We start from the raw sequence: 14,986 nt of genomic DNA, 5'->3' as shown, positions 1-14,986 counted from the left end.
GGGCAGCAAAGCAGAGTGGACTGAAATCAGCAATTTCCAATAAAATGGTTCTAACTCCCTGGGGTCAGGACACCAGGACTGTGAAGTGTTGGCCTTGTGCCCTTTCCTAGTCTGGAGGGTACATTTCATAAATACTGTCTCATACAGAATACCTGATTAGATTTAGAGTTTGAAGGACAGTTTTCTGAAAATGCTACAAGAGAAAAATAATCAACAAAACCCTGACACAATGAGGTCCTGGGTTTTACAGTGTTGCAAAATCATTAAAGTATTAAAGTGGAAAATACAGTAAACCTTGCTAACTGCCTCCTCATTCTTAAGGTTTTCCAGCTAGTAACTTTCCCCGCCCCCAATTTTTTATATGCGGTAAGTATTTAATTCTGGATAGCTTAACACATTTTTTTACTTTTTAATTGATTAATTTCAATAGGCCTTAACAATCTCTGGATTACAAAGCAGTGTGTATAGCATTGTTTCTTTCTTTGGAGATACTAATATTGAAATTACAGTTTCAGTGGAGCTCAGAGAAATTCTAGAGTAGCCAAAAAGTTACATTTTTTACATGCATAAGCATCTTTTATCATTTCAATTAATTTACTACCTTGTTTCAGAAGTGCCTTTAAAATTTGGAAACTAAAAGCCATTTTCCCCCCAGTTCATAGACTCATCTTTCAGAATGAAATGCTTTCCTTTTGGAAGGCGATGGATACTTTTTAACAAATTATTTGTTCTAGTAAATTTCAAGTGCTCCTTAGATAAGAATATAGTATTTAGGAAGCAAGAATTAGTTTTGGGGTTCTTTCTTCCCAGAAGATAAGGCAAAATAGTGCAATTTTTGTTCCTTGCAGAAAACAGTTGCCCTACTTTTGAACAAAACAAAATAAAACTTATGTCATTCATTCACTAAAAAATTGTTATGGATTACCTACTATGTGCCAACAAGCACAATGCTGAATGCCGGATAGGCCTTTGTCAGTATAAATTAGATATGTTTTCTTTTCAGCTGGAACTATAGGATTTTCTTTCAGATAGCTCTTTTCCTGCCTATTATTTTTTCCTTTCTATTCTTTTTAAAAAAATAATTAGCCTCTTAATAAGCCATACAGAATCTTACTTTCTTCTTTAAAGCTCCACCAGTCAGAATCTCTTTTCACCATTTAAAGAAATGGAGTCTATAAATAGTTTGAACTTATTAATATCTATTGAAAGTATGGGCCAGAATAAAACCTCGTTATAAGATTTTTGACCTAATGGTGAACTATAAATAAAAAGTAATAAGCCAGGCTGTAATGGGGAATTAAACTATCCATTTCGTTATTCTAATTGCAAAAATAGGCAACAAATTAAAGGAGATGAAACTTGTACTACTAATAATTAGATCTATTAGTTATTACAGAAAAATAAGAATAATTGATTTCTTTTTAAAATTTAAAATACAATGATATTTTTATGAATAATACTCTAAACAAATATTTTCATTCATACTTTACTCTTGAGGATTCTATAATCTTTAACAAATCACATCTTTTATTACTTTTGTGTAAAACTGTTAGGCTTTAAATTATTTGTAGTGAAGCAATCAAACACTATTTCACAAGTTATTTTCTAAACAATTAGCTGATTTTCAAGGGAAGGTCTATCAGCCTCAGCTGAAATAGGAAAGACAGGACATTAATTTGCACCCAGGAACACCCTCTCTTAATACAGCAGAGACCAAAAGTATAAAGCAAGTTTATCATCATGGAAAGAATGCTATTTTTTTTTTTTTCATTTAAGAGCGAGGCACTAGATACTCATTAATGAAATATTACAAAGACAGGAGTCTCAGTTATGTTACTCTATTAACTCTACCAAACTATGTGGTTTCAAATATTAATCTTTATTGTTTAAAACAAAGGTCAAGGAGCCAAACTAACTTGTAGAACTGTGCCACAAGTCCAAACATTCCTTCCTAAGGCTGAATGCCTCTAGTTCTTAAAAATCCTCAAGGTCTTCTAAGGAGTGACATGGTCAACTCATTGGGGTTCTAAGGAGTGACAGGGTCAATTCATACGGGTGCATACGCTTCTGATGGTTTACCTGCTCACCTCTGAGACAACTACAGGTGAGTTCAGTTATTTGTGGGAGGTGCAAGAGTGCGAATGAGAATCAATTCTTAGGAAGCAGCATAAATTGCTTCAGTGTGGTTTACTGGTCTCCAAGAAGCAGTTGTCAATTAGCTCTGATCCGACATAAATGTAGACGTAGAGGAGAACGTTTCAAAATGTCCTCTAACACTAAATTTCTTTTCTTCCTTCTCTTCCTTCTTCTGTTCTTACAACGTAGAACAATCATGCCACCATAGATGATTCATACTATAAACAGAAAACCAATCAATCTCCGTACTAAAAGAAAATTAATGAGAAATTTTGTATAGCCATTGATTCTAACACATCCATTCCTGCTAATGTGACTCCTGTTCAATCTGAAGTCCTGAAGAGCGTAATGTGAATGTTTATTCTGTTGGTTAAACTATTCTGCATTTCCAGATACACTTTATACTGCAGTTACCTCTAGGCTCAGAACAGCACATCTATGAAGAAGTTCTGATGAAGAAAAAGATGACATTTTGACTACTTTATCAAAAATCCATATGAAAACTCATATTTTTCAAACTTATTATTTTAAAACATCAATACTGTTCTGACTTCTCCCGAGTTCAAACTAATTGAAGGTTATGAAGTAACCACTTCCCCCCAGAAGCCAGAACTTTCACCTCTTCTGAACAGGGGGAATACCTCTCATAAATTAGGTAAAAAATAAGATCTTGCTGATTGAATGATAGTCCAAGATTCCAGCAGCCTGTGATTTCTTATCTAGATCTTCTATCTACCACAATGAGCCATCCCTGAAAGTCAAGGCAGTAATTTCATCAATTATCTGAAAGTTTGAAAGCAGTAGTAAAAACAACCTGCCTAAATACCAGTTTCTTAAACCAGCCTCAGTTTGTTCCAAGGAACATGACAAGAGAAATACGAGAAATATGATCACTAAACCTAAAATTCTGCCTATTTCAGACTGAGCGTTTACCATCGGCAACTCAGTCATCACAGATGGGCTTAAGAGGCAGAAGTAAGAAGGAAGTACAAAGATCAAAGCAGTGCTTACAAAGGGGAAGGACTATTTTTGTATACATACTCCCGTATTTACTAACTCGATTTGAAAAACAGGGTGTTTATTCAGCCCATCTGAATGACAACTGCTGAACATTAGATCAAACTGAAATTTGAAAACAAAGACAACAGATTTTCAAACCCTAATTTTCAAACCCACCAAACCCTAATTGGATTATAGCATTTCCTTTAAAAAGTCTTTCAAACACATTAGAAGTGATTTACTATTCACAGCAAGCAGTATTTCAGTGCCAGCATTAAATCTACACATAATGAGCCTTTCTTTGTGTTCACATTTGTCCAGTAGGCTGTGGCCCAGGAAGACATTTTATCTAAACAAGCTCCAGAGGGCATTGAGGAGTTGCAGGTATATTAATATGGATGAATAGTTTCAGGAGATTTCATGTTTCCGTTTATGATACATGTTTAGCTCCCCTTAGCAATTTAATTACACGATAAATGCAAAATGCTACAGGAAACAAATCTTTGTATTTCCTGTCTTCCCAAGTTCATAAGCTCAAAAAATACTTTGCTTTAAATTATTTACATAATTTCTTTACTGCATCAAACAGTAAAAGGATTCACCTCTAGAAAGCATAATATTAAAATTAGGAAAACAACATATTTCAGCTAAGAACTTTATTTTAATCAAGATTCCCTTTTAGTTTTAACAAACACTATGCAATTTAAATTACTCAAGAATATTCAATTGAGATGCTTTGCTATAAAAAAATAAGCACTGAACATCTTAATCCCAAGCTTCAGGGTTTACCAAAGATCACCAGTTGACAGAACATCTGTATGCCAGAGTTATTAAATGTTTTAGTAATACTATAGTCATTTTCTCAGATTATGGGCTTTATAACAATATCTTTAAGTTAAATATAGTTATTTAATAAGCTGCAGTGCTGAAACACCCTACTTAACAAAGTCCACGAAAATGTCTTAAATCTTGATAATCAAATACTGTGTCATCAAGTCCCATTTAGGTTTCACTACAGACCAATAAATCAGGGCAAACATCTCCATTGGTATCTATTTGTAAAGACTATAGGAAAACTTGTGTTTAGGCTAGGCTTTGTTTATATCATCATTTTTGTTTTGGAGGTCATGCACGACACCCGGTGCTCCGGTGCCGATGTCCAAGTGTTTTACATAATCGGTGTCTAAAAAGTGCTCTAAGTAGGTAATTTCTTTTCTCAGATGCCAGGCCCTGTAGGGTCAGTACCAGGGCCTCCTTATTTTTTGAAAAGTAAGGTACAGATCCTATAGTAGGTGAATATATTATGTCCTGGTTGGGGTGTGCGTGTGAAGCAGAGGCTTCTTTTTGAAGTAGGGGATGAAGGAATAAGGCTGTTTTATTCAATTGGGGGGGGGGTGCTGGGGAGGGCTTTCCCAGTCAAGAGGACTGACATACACTTCTGCTTTCATTTCATGGACCGCCCTTAGGTGAAATCTGGTTCAGCACTGCACCAACCACCTTCCCCTCTCCAAAGCTCACCTCAACCCCCAAGTCACCCGCCAAGGAGGGGGTAGGGGTGGGGGTGATGATTTTAAAAAAGTTTGCAAGAGTTCCCCCCTGCTTCCCGTTCCCGCCCGGCGCTGGGACGCGGGGAGACAGGGCGGCCCGGGCAGCCGCGGCCCTCTGGCCAGCCGGCCCCTGTGAAGTCCAGATGTGCCTTTCGCCCCTGTCGCCAATCCCATGTGCCTCTCAACTCCTGTCAACCTGGTCCTGCGTCCGGTCTAGCCCAGCGGTTAGCGCAGGAATGAGGAAGTCTGAGCAGGGCTAGGGGGTGCGGGGCGGGTAGGTGGCGGGACTCGGGCCACACGTCCCCGGCGTGGCCCCCACTTGCCCGAGTTCGGCTTACCCTGGTGGCGAGTCCGCGCTCGGCCTCCCTGCGCCTGTGGGCTCCCCTCCCGGGAGGCGAGGGCCTGCGGGCTGGGGAAGGAAGAGGCGGCGGCCGGCCGGGGCCGGAGCGGGTCCCGTGCGGGGCGGGTCGGGTCCGGGCGAGCGGGCGCGCGGTCTCGCCGGGCCGGGCCACAGTCAGCGCCGCGCCATGTCCGCAGCGCGGGCGGAGGCAAGCGCAGGGCGCGCGGTGGCCGGGCCGCGGCGGTGCCGCCTTCCCGGCCGCGGCGGCTCCGGCCTGGGCTGCGCTGGGGCTCTCGGAGCGGGGCCGGCGGCGGGGCGCAGGCCGAGGGCGGCGGCGGCGGCGGCGGCGGCGAGAGGCCCGATCGACGGGAAGGGCAGGGGAAGCTGTCAGCGCGTCGCCGGGCCGCTCCGGTGGCGAAACCTCCTCTTCCTGCCCCGGCTCGCTGGTGCACTTCTCTCTCTTTCTCTCTCGCTCACTCTCTCACTTCCTGGCTGGAAATTCCCACTGACGTCGAGAGAGAAGACAGACAGACGGACACCCGCGCGCACGCAGCGGGGGCGGGAGGTGGGGTCGCCGCCGGGGGTGGGGGAAGCCCGCACTTCTGGGGGCGCCGTGCGCCCCCGGCCCGGCCTCGCCGCCCAGCTCGGCTCCCGCCCCTCGGGGCCGCTACGGGGCGCAAGACTAGGGGCGCGCGTTCGGCAGCCCGGACGCCAGGGTGCCCTGCGGGGCTCCGGCTCCCGGGCGGGCGCTCCCGAAGCCCCGAGGACTACAGCCGACCAGGACGCCCCCTGGAAGAGACTGCGGGGTCGAATTGTCCCGGGAAGCAGGCGGCGCGGAGGCGGCGGCGGCGGCGGCTGCGAGGCCGTTGGAGTCTGGCGGTCCAGAGCCCCTAAGGACAGGCCCAAGCATCTGGAGGGGATGATGGGGCGGCCTGGAGCCAAGCACGCTGTGTATAAAAATAAATCCCATCTATGTATTCCTTTTGAGTTGTCTCATTTCCACTGAAATCGCTTCACAGAGTAAACTGGGATTGCGATGTCATAACTGACTTCCGTCCAGTGGATTCTGAACACCTGGTTTTTGGTGAGGTCTTCAATCTCCTGGTCATGACAGTTATTCAGAACTTTCATCTGCAGGGTGTCCTCAGGCCTTTATGATAATTACCGTGGATAGAATTATAGCGATGGTGGTAGCAATAGTTTTGGTTCACAGCTCATCACGAAATATTGTTCCCCGGGGGGAAGGGAGTTGTTCTCTTTTTTTCTGGAGGGACCACTACTAGAACCCTTAGGCCCCGCTGTGACCACCATTCGCTAGCTTTTGGGTTTTACGAGCCACGCACTGGGCTAGGCAAGGGCTGGGGAGTCACCACTGAGCTAGTGACAACTGCATAAATTTAACTTTAAAACCTTAGTAATCACGCAATCACCAGGCAGTGTTGCTAGGGCATTTGATTGCCCTTGCAAGTTGGCCATTGTTTTCACGCCCACTCCCAGCCCCCTTTCCTCCCTCCCTTCCCCTCCCCAAGGCTATAAGAATCTTCTCGGTGGAGTGTTTGGCAAAGGAGTAGAGATCCCTGTGATTGGCTTTGGGGTGAGTCTGTCTCTGGGATCATCCAACAATCTACCTTCAAGCGATTTCATTTGGCTCCCACAGGTTGTTTGAACAACTGGAATCCGGGGAATTTGTAAAGACTAAAGACAATGACTTTTAAGAAACTCCATGTTATTATTTTTAAGACATTATTAGAAATTGTGCCAATATTATATTTTAGTAGGTTGATATTTAGTGTAATGTAAAATGATTTTTGCCACTAACATGAATAAAAAGAGTGCAAACCTCATGAAAACAATACAGTGTTAGGGGAGTAGTTTTCTTGTAGGGGGCAGATAGGAGCATTTACACTCTTGGTGTAGGGGTGTGCGCTGTGGGGGAGGAGGAGGGCAGCCCATTGATAAAAGAATGTATAGGCAGGCTTGTTAGAAGAGCAGAGCCAAGGGGGCAAGAAAAGAAGGGGACAACCAGGATGACATATCAGAGCAAAAATTAAAGAGCGTTATTTAATTGAAAAGGATTAAATCAAATTAAGATCAAATTCCAAATTTTGTCACAGAATACACTGAAAATAGAGGATGAGGTGTTAAGCACGTATATTAGTTTCCTGAGGCTGCTGTAACAAATTACCACAAACTGGGTAGTTTAAAATAATGGAAAATTATTCTCTTACAGTTCTGGAGGCCAGAAGTCAGAGATCAAGTTATTGACATGTTCCCTTTGAAGGCTCTAGGGAAGAATCTTTCTTTGCCTCTTGCTAGCTTCCGGAGCCTCCCACAATCCTTAGCATTCCTCGGCTTTTAGCGGCATCACCCCCATATCTATCTCTGTCTTCACATGGCCTTCTTCTCTGTGTCTCCTCTGTGTCTTTATATCCAAATCTTTTTCTCCTTTCTCTTATCCAGACACCAGTCACCGAATTTAGAGCTCACCCCAATCCAATATGACTTCATCTTAACTTGATTACACTAGTAAAGACCCTATGCCCAAATAAGGTTGTGTTCATAAGTACCTGGGGTTAGGACTTCAACATTATCTTTTAGGGGGACACAAATCAGTGCGTTACAGTAAGCAAAACTGTAAATCTCCCAGTTTGCTCTTTTTTGGCTCAACGGTTAATCTTCCTATATCCCTGCTTTGTTTCTCAACACTTTCTCTACATCCTGTACATACCTGCTTTAAGGAATGTTTCTTACAAATTCATCTACCCTAAGGTGTCAGAGGGCATTTGCCATTGTTAGGCTACAAAGAAAAAATGCCTAAATGTGGAATTTCACACATCAAAATTGTTGGTAAGGGCAAGTTGTACTGTGTTTGTCATTAAGTCTTCGAAATCACCTGAATTTCCCTTCTCATGAAGCTGAGTATTGGAAATGTTGGTGTCCAGAGAATTTTGAAGTTGAGATCTGTATGGTGTGTGCACTGGCAATGAGAAATTATACAGTGTGTGAAGGGAATTCACAAATGCAGATCTGTATGTCTGAGTCTTGCAAGCTCTTAAGACCCACCTTGCTGATACAACAGGTATTAATTGTATTTCTATAAAGGGCATAACTTTCTTCAGGTCAGGAAGCTACCTCAACATGCTTAGAAACATCCAAATCACAGCTCTGGGTTATGGGAGCCAAGATGAAATGGAAAGGTTTCACTAGACTTGAAATCAGACTTGAGGTGGAGTCCTCGGCTTGCCTTGAATAATCTATACAACTTTTGCCAAGTAATAGTTTGCATGAACTTCGGTTTCTCCACCTGTACAGCAAGCATAACATTTATGGCTTATATTATAAATAGTGCCGTATAAGAGCTTTATATAATGTTTTACATTTATGTGTCGTATTGCTATAGTCCAAAAGTTTGAATGTTCTTATGTTGAAATCCTAATCCCCAAAGTAATGGTATTAAGAGGTGGGGCCTTGGGGAGGTGAATAGTTCTCGTGATTAGATGGGTGCCCTTCCAAGGGACTCCAGGGGCTCCAGGTTGGTGGGAGAAGAATGGCGTGCCTGGAGAGAGCATGGGAGCTCTTTCCCTTTCCCCATTCCTTAGCCTCTGTATCTCTTCATCTGGCTGTTGATTCGTATCCTTTGTCAGATCCTTTAATACCCTGGGTGAACAGCCCAGAAATAACTTAACAGCATGGACAATTTTTCCACCTATTGAGACTGTACATCATCCAGTGACTATCGCTTTGATGGGGAAGTCATTGAGGAGTACACACGCTCCTCCATGTCAACAGAGGCACAAAAAGGCCATCAATTGACCAGTGACAGCTGTGTCAGTCAGACAAGACACACCCCAGCCAAAAAAAAATCAACAAATTATTTGAAAGCTATTATAATGACTTGCATAACAAGTTGTGCCAGAAGCAGATGCTTTGGCATCCATAAACCGATTCCTAAAGCAAATACACAGCTTTAGCACCACAAAAGCTAGACTCCCCACTTCCTATCCTTCAATTCATTCAGGGATATTAAAAAATATATCACAACTGAAGAAATTATTAAATTCTTCTGGATGTTGTTGATAAAAAGACAGAGACACTACAGAGACCTAGCTCCTCCCTTCTGCCATGTGTGAATACAATGAAAAGTCTGCAACCTGGAAGAAAGTCCTCACCAGACCATGCTGGCACTCTGTTCTAGGACTTTTAGCGTCCCCATGTGTGAGAAATATATTTTTGTTGTTTATAAGCCATCCAGTTTGTGGTATTTTGTTATAGCTGCCCACGTTAGCAGACTAAGATGTATAAACACAACAATAACATATATATTACATTATAATATAAACCATTCTACCTCACAAAGTTCTAGAGACAAAGGGGGAGATTAAGAATGTAAATCCTGTGCAAATGTAAGCATTTATCCTAAGAAAAAAGACCTGAAATTAATTTTCTTATAGGTTTAAAGGGCATAAATACTTGCACTGTTGACATACAGTGGGCTTACACTCACCCTTGCAATATCTCTCTCTACTGATAGTGGAGTATTTCATTTCACCACCATTAAAGTGCCTGCCATGTTCTGTCCTGTGCTTGCACAGTTAGCAAGTCTTATTGAAGGGACACTCATTCGCCTATATAAGTGGTTACAAAACAAAAAGAAGATACAATCTCTACTCATAAGGTGAAGCAAGGAGGAATGACCCCGTTTGGAATAGCCAGGACAAAAGTAATTTGTACAATGGATTATTTCACTAAGAGCAAAACCAACTTTAGATTATATAAGGAATCCAGAATTTTATTCCCTTCGCAATGAAGACACACTGAAATAGAGACAGCAATACATTTAAAATAAGACTATCACTGGGGGGCCTGACTGACTCAGTTGGTAGAGCGTGTGACTCTTGATCTCTGAGTCATGAGTTGAAGCCCCAAGCTGGGCCATAGAATTGACTTAAAAAAAAGTTCCATAATTCTAAAAAGGTAATAAAATTTAAAAATTACAATATTAAAAGAGGAATGTCACTGGTCTTACAGACACTAGCAACTTTTCTATCTGTTCCAATGGGTATTTATGTATTGCCATAACTGCCTTCAAAGAGTTCACAAAGGAGTGCTTGAAATGATAGTATAAGACGAGTATGGTGAATGTTTTCATGGAGGTGTATCAAATACATAGGCGTAGGTAGGGAGAAATACCACGATGCTCACAGTATTGCCCGGTGCTTATACTCTTGGGATGTGGAGTCAGGTGCTACATTCAAATGTGAAGCCGTGCTTGGTTGTGTCCTTCACAGAAAATCATTCACTCTTGTGCTGCCCTGGGTAGCTGTGTGACCCTGGAAAAGGAACATCAGTGTTCTAAGCCTCCTTTTCCTCACCTGTAAGACAGGATGATAATTATACCCACCTCATGCTGGTATTGTAAGGGTCAAATGAGATGCATGCTGGATGCTCAGAAAATTCATATTTATGTTGGCTGTTATTATTAATACTATTTTTTTTTTCAGAGGAAAAACTTGATGAAGAAGGTAGCATTTAGTGGATGTTGGAATAGTGGATAAGATATGATGGTGGGGGTGCCTGGGTGGCTCAGTCGGTTGAACGTCTAACTCTTGATTTTGGCTGAGGTCATGATCTCATGGTTCATGGGACTGAGCCCTGTGCTGGAGTGGGATTCTTTCTTTCTCCTTCTCTCTCTCCCTCTACCCCTCTCCCAAGCTTGTACTCTCTCTCTCTCTCTCTCTCTCTCTGTCTGTCTCTCTCTCAAATAATGTTTTTAAATGAAAAAATATGAAAAAAAGATATGATGGTGAATTGATGAAAAAAAAACAGATTGGGGAGAGGGTGAGATTTAAAGGCATGAAGTCTGAATTTAAAACACAGTTTGTAAAAAAAAAAAAAAGACTCTCACTTCCTAAAAGAGAATTGCATGTTGTAATAATTAATATTAAAAAAATCTAGATTTATTCCCAGACACCGATCTGCTGACCTTTTTTGTCTATCAACTCTCTAAAGCACATTCATAGCACTTAAAATATGTTCCATACATAATAAAGAAATGTTCGAAAAGACTATTCTTAAAAAAGGTAAACTAAGGGCCTGATGGAAACAGGGGAAGTACATATTGTTTCACCAAAGAATTGGCCATAAAAGCATATCCTATACATGGGGAGACTCAGGAAGAAGAAGAGGATGTGGGACAGCCAGGATTTGAATTTAAGTCAACGTGACATCTACATGCAGGGGGCTGAGATGCAGGTGGCGGGAAAGAAGTTGCAATTTGTGAAGGTCTGAAACTCCTGGCATCATTTACATTTGTCCTTGAGGCAGTAAAGAAGGAATGGAATATCTATTGTTGTCCTCTTTATAGAGATCACAAAATAATAATCTTTTGCTGCTTCTAGACAATAATCCTTCTGGAATTTACCAACCATATAACTGGGCAAAACAAAGCCTTCAAAAAAAAAGACTTTTATAGCAAATTATGTCCTAAATAAGTGAACTACTCAGGCCAGAAAGAGCTGACATTTTATGTGATCTTTTTATAATCTAACTGAAAGATGATTTGGACTCAAGCTAATATAGTGGTAGTAGAAATAGTAATCTTTATCATTTATTGAGTACTTAGTATTTGTGACATTGTTTCCAGTGTACTTGTATGATGTTTGGAATAAATAATACTAGCAGCTATTAAAAAAAAAAACCCTAAATTTCAGTGACTTAACACAATAAAAGTTTTAAAGTTTACTTCTCTTCCACACAAAATTCACTGCAAGAAGCTTGTGGTTGGGTGTCTCACCTGGGCAGCTCTTCTCCAGGGATTCAGAACTTTCCCATCATCTGACTTCACCACTGTTATGTGTTGCTTCCAATGTTGCCTCAAAAACAGAAGAGAGAACATAGGAAATGTAGGTCTTTAACCACCTTTATTTATTTATTTATTTAAAAAATTTTTTTTTCAACATTTATTTATTTTTGAGACAGAGAGAGACAGAGCATGAGCAGGGGAGGGTCAGAGAGAGAGGGAGACACAGAATCCGAAACAGGTTCCAGGCTCTGAGCTGTCAGCCCAGAGCCCGATGCGGGGCTCGAACTCACGGACCGTAAGATCATGACCTGAGCCAAAGTCGGATGCCCAACCGACTGAGCCATCCAGGCACCCCTAACCACCTTTAATTGAAAGTGACACAATACTTCTGCTCACATTCCATGGCCCCACTTAGATGTAAGGGACCCAGGACATGCAGTGTGGCTGGGTGTTTAGAAAGAGGAACCAGGTTGAGTGAGCAAATAATTAAGAATTGCTACACATACATTAACTTATTTAATTCTCAAACAATCATATAAGATAGGTTGCTATTATTCCTATTTTTACAGATGAGAAGTCAAATAAAACTGTCCTAAGGTTCCATAACTAGTATGTGGCAGGGGAGCCTGGATTTGAATCCAGTTGATTTGCCTCCAGCACCCATGATCTTAACCTCTACACTAAACTATTTATCGAATGAAATAAAAAGGAGAAGAATTTAATAGATTTTTAGAAGATAGGGCCAATAGGACATGTTCACAGATTATATGTGCAGTTCAAGTGAGAGGGAGAGGGAGAGTCAGCCCTGAGTTTTTTTAGTCTGGGTGATTGGAATAGTAACATCACACCTGGAAAGAATCTATGGGAATAGGAGACATTCAGTTTTAGATATGTTAAGTATGATACACCCAGTGAAATCTCCATGTGAAAGTGACTAATGCTCAAATGGAAATTCAAGCCTGACTCAGAGAGACATAGAATTGGGGCCCTAAATCAAGAGAGAACTGCAGAGATGTGGTGGTTGTCATGAGAGTATTTCTAAAATGTTAGTGACCAAAGAGAGTTGGAAGAGAAGACCAAAGACAGAAATTTGAGGACTAATTATTTCTGGGATTGATGAGTGTGTGTGTGTGTGTGTGTGTGAGAGAGAGAGAGAGAGAGAGACAGAGAGAGACAGAGAGACAGAGAGAGACAGAGAGAGAGAGAGAGAGAGAGAGAGCGCGACAGCTAGCTCACGTACATGCCAGGGAGCACAGGAGCACCCCTGGGAGGGGTGGGGGCAGGAGATGCTTAAGGATGCCTAAGGTGCCATCAAAAGCAGGAAGACAGACCTGGAAAACCAGAGAAGAGAGAGCTTCCAGGATCAGAGTGCTCAATAGTGTCAAATACTGAAGTCAGTTCTGAAAAGTGAGGATAAGATAACTGAATTTGGAAATTATGAAATTCCGAGCATGGCTATATGAGATGGTTGTGTAGCTAAGGAAAGAAACCAGTCTGTATTCTGCTCACCCTGCTCACTCTGTTTGAAAGAAAAGGAAACTTTATTCTCAAAAAGGTGCTAATAGCAGTGGCTGTGGTCTTAGGTTACTTTATGGAATCATTTCATTATAATGATGAGAGCCAAGAACCAGATTGTAGGGGGTGAAAAGTGAGTGGGAAATGGAGAGGAGAAGGCAGTAAATGCAAAAGAATCTCACAGATTTTGGAGCGAGAAGAAGGAAAGAAAGAGAAATCAATGTGATTCTTCGTTTATTTGACTAACATTTATGGAGTGCCAGGGTTAAAGGAAGTTTGGAAGGGTTGAAAGATAGTTTAGTGAGTTAGTAGAGTTAATAAGAGAAAGAGGATTAATGAAGGGGGCAAGGTGCCAGAAGAAAAGAGAAGTGGGATGTGTGGAGGTCACAGTTTAGGTGAAGGGATTAGAGGGTGGGAACAAATCTTCCTGTGTGACAAGTGTTGAGGGGAGTGAAGAGAAGAGAAGCTTAGGAGGAGGTTAGACCCCAATCACCAGCTGAAACGCACTAAACTAAAACCAAGAATAGCTATTAAGGGGTATAGTAGTTTGTTAGGGCTGCCATAATAAAATATCACAGGCTGAGTGGTAACTAATTTTTCTCATCATTCTGTAGGCTATGAGTCCAAGAACAAGGTGTCAGCTTTGTTAATACTTTCCAAAGTTTCTTTCCTTGGCTTGTAGACAACTGTCTTCTCCCTGTGTCTTCACATGGGTCCCTCAGTGATCTGTGTCCCAATCTCTCTCTTTTTTTTTTTTATAAGGATACCAGTCATAGTGGATTAGGGACTACTCCAATAACCTCATTTTAACTTAATTAGTTCTTTAAAGACTATGTCTCCAAATATAGTGACATTTTGAGCTGTTGTGGGTTCAGAATTCAGCATGTGCATTTTGGTCAGGACACAACTCATCCTACAATAGATATCCTCTATCGATTTGCATGAAGAGACAGAGCTAGAAAACCAACTCATCCGAGTTTGCGCAGGACTATTCTGGTGCAGAAGAGTCTAGTACAGAAAGCGCTTTGTCCAGAACACCTCAGTCCCCAGTGAACTAGGGTGAGTGCTGAGGCTACATGAAACCAACAAAATTGGTTTGAGTAAAATCAGACTGGTTAATGAGTATTCCATTTTTTTTTTATGAAGGATGCTTCTATTTCCTGAAAGGTTCCATATCTAGATGTCAAAGCTATTCAGAAATCATGATTTCATAGAAATCTGGCAGAACTCATTGTAATAATAATATCCATTATAATAGATCTCCATTCATCATATTGGTAGCAAGACTTTTATAGAAAGCATCATCAGGACTTGTTAAAGTGCAAATTCAAACAATGCTGCTTATCTATTGACCATTTCCCTGTTTCAACAGTTTTTTAAAACTTTCAATTCAGTATGCTTTAAAATTAGTCGTTTTGTGTAAACAAATTGTTTTAATAGCACGTACATAATCCTTACAGCCAAACTTCTCCGAGTGTAAGTGTGTGCATGTGTGTGCATGCCCACACAGTTGCAGGCAGATGCCATTAGCTCTGCTGAAGCAAGGGAGCCCTGAAGAAAGTTTGGACTGACACTGTGGGAGCAGCTAACCCTGGTTATCTTGAGGCCGTCATGCAGTGAGACCCACAGTTCCTGAGTTGAAAGGAG

At 41.6% G+C, this 14,986-nt stretch overlaps 1 protein-coding gene across 2 annotated transcripts in view; it reads right to left on the bottom strand.

Moving 5' to 3' along the window:
* NFKB1 (nuclear factor kappa B subunit 1) overlaps positions 1-5,105 on the bottom strand; it is a 120,482-nt gene extending 115,377 nt beyond the window's left edge. For both annotated transcript variants that reach the window (XM_047091882.1, XM_047091883.1), the window contains exon 1: positions 5,021-5,105. The gene's annotated coding sequence lies outside the window, so the exon portion shown is untranslated. The remainder of the gene's footprint in view (positions 1-5,020) is intronic.
* Between the last annotated feature and the right edge of the window lie 9,881 nt (positions 5,106-14,986).

Source organism: Lynx rufus, unplaced genomic scaffold (genome assembly GCF_022079265.1).
Source record: "Lynx rufus isolate CCGP_SWC_20201006 ecotype Redwood Valley unplaced genomic scaffold, mLynRuf1.p SCAF_3, whole genome shotgun sequence".
NCBI classification, from domain to species: Eukaryota; Metazoa; Chordata; class Mammalia; order Carnivora; family Felidae; genus Lynx; species Lynx rufus.
Note: the sequence above shows the minus strand (reverse complement) of the source record. Positions and strands in the feature narration are given on the sequence as shown.